The following is a 2,456-nucleotide window of genomic DNA, read 5'->3' on the forward strand; positions in this document are numbered from 1 at the left end:
TTGGTGCACAAAGCCCTGAACAAAGACTCTCCCCTTTGAAGGGGGGTATTCTGCAGTGACGTCTACAAGTTCTGACTGGACCCTTTACAGCTTCCCACATAGAAAAAGCAACCAAGAATAGGGACTCTGTCAGTCCAGGCTGCCCTAAAAAGGTAACTAATAAATAGCACCTCCATCCCAAGGAATAATAGCCAGGCTGGAGGGGCATACTTGCCGCCCAAGATCGTGGAACGTGTGTGACGGGAGGGGATGGGAGTGAACAGGACATGGTGCCGAGTACTTTCTAGCACACCTCTGAGCCTGTCACATTTTCTTTTTAAACAGTCTGTTGTACGTGATTAGATCTTACTACATGGGTGGGCTGAGAAGGATTTTTTGTTATCTTTTTCTTTCTATAAAAACATCTCCAAAAACCACACACACACAAAACAAAAAAAACCAAAACATCTCCAGGGGCACCTGGGTGACTCAGTGGGTTAAGCCTCTACCTTCGGCTCAGGTCATGATCTCAGGGTCCTGGGATCCAGCCTCACATCGGGCTGTCTGCTCTGCAGATAGCCTCCTTCTCCCCCACCCCTCTGCCTGCCTCTCTGCCTTCTTGTGATTGCTCTCTCTCTCTCTGTCAAATTAAAAAAAAAAAAAAAATCTCCGGCTAATTCAGAGATGCCATCAGCAATGTAGCACTAGACAGGTCAGGAGACTGCCCACTTTCTGCCTCTGCTACTAACTAGTTATGTGACCTTGAGCAAGTCACTTCAGCTCTGGGCTTCAGATGTGTTATCAGTAAAAGGAGTACACCCATAAAAAGAAGATTTCTAAGGTCCTTGTCAATGCTACAATTTGTAGGGCCAACTTTCCTATAAAATTCAAGTTTTTTTTTTCTGTTTATATGTTGTGTTTTTCTTTTTTTCATTTAAAATCACCTTCTTTAATATACCAGAAACACACGAGACACGAAGAAAGCCCAAGAAAACACTCAGTCCTGGAGTTGGTTGTTTGGGGGAGGTTGGGGGTTAGAAGACAACGAGGCTTTCTAGTCACCCAGGGAAAGAAGGGGTTGAGAGGACACAATATCACGAGGCCCCTGCGAACCCAGTGCTGGGGCTGTGTGCACTCTAGTTCTCCACCAAGTTTGGAAAGTGCTGATTTTCCTAGTCCTGGTCCTGGTCCTGCTCCCGTACTTGGCCCCCAGTTTTCAAAAGTCATCTGGTTCCCAGAATGGCCCCTTCCTTTTGTTCCCTAGCATTTTCACTCAAGGAAGAAGGCTGCTTCCCCTGTGGTGGTGTCATAGTCCCAGGGGAGTTATCATCTTGTGGGGTGGTGAGGGGACAGCCCCCTAGTCCCTTGCCATCCACTGTCCATCTATTAGGCTCAGAACATGATGATCAGGGAGTCTCAGGGTCTCTTAAGGGCTCATCCAAGCCCTGGCTGGCCAAGGGGTTTCTGAGGGCTGTCCTGCTTTCTCCTTGGAGAATACCTGTTTGGAGGGGAGCTCAGTCTGGCCCCCAGGTGGCATCTGGTCCTCAAAGGAAAACTGGGTGCCTGAGGCAAGTCCAACCTAGAAGGTGAAGTAGCCTGCAGAGGCAGAGCAGGCTCTGGGGGAAGATCCATGTGGGGGGCTTTGGTCTCAAATTCTTCACCCAGCGGTTCACCAGTCCGCTTGGGGGCTCTCCACTGCTGGTATTCATAGGTGTCCATGCAATGTCAAGGGTAGGAGAGCGGGGATCTGGGTCTTGGCCTAATTAGGACCCTCCAGCTGCTACTCTGCTTGTAGGGTTGGCTCTGGTGAGCTCTCCAGCTGGATGGGAGCGTGCAGGACGCTGGCACTAGGTGAACTGGGGTCTACCACTCCAGCCAGAGGCTTGTTGTGAGGCAGAGGTCACACTGGAGTGACTGGGACACACTTGGCACAGCCCATCTGAACCAGGGGGACTCAGGTGGAGCAGGGCCTGGCCTAGGGTGAGGAGTGGCTGGGCCCCAGTTCCTCTTTTGGGTGACAGCAGCTTGAGCTTCAACTCCCAACACTGAGTTTCAAAACCCCATATGTTGTATTTCAATGTCCAAAAATGAAATTTGGTAAAGGATTAGTGGTTTGGTTGTGGTGGAAAATATGGGCCTAGAATGGATGATTTCAGCCTGGAAGATTTCCCCACCTCCTTTCACAGTTCCTAACAATAAGGAAGTTTCTACATTCTGTAAGCTGAGCCTTGCCAAGTCTACACCTACCTTCTTAAAAGAAACATTTGTGGAGGATTCCTGAGATTATTCCTTCATTAAACCTTTATTCCTTTTAAATGCAACCTTTATTAAGTAGTCTCATCACCTTGGATCCTCATTTAGATCTTACCGCATTTTAAGGAAATATGATACTGAGTGAAACCAAACTCTACATAATTACTTATCTCACCTCATTATAACTTACCTGTTTCCCAAACTGCCTTGCCAACTCAGTTGTG

General features: G+C 48.2%; 1 pseudogene; it reads right to left on the reverse strand.

Annotated features, from left to right (window-relative positions):
* Positions 1–1,115: 1,115 nt before the first annotated feature.
* LOC116866408 lies at positions 1,116–1,918 on the reverse strand (annotated as a pseudogene).
* Positions 1,919–2,456: the final 538 nt, after the last annotated feature.

Source organism: Lontra canadensis, unplaced genomic scaffold, assembly GCF_010015895.1.
Source record: "Lontra canadensis isolate GAN:19392208 unplaced genomic scaffold, GSC_riverotter_1.0 scaffold9, whole genome shotgun sequence".
Taxonomy (NCBI): Eukaryota; Metazoa; Chordata; class Mammalia; order Carnivora; family Mustelidae; genus Lontra; species Lontra canadensis.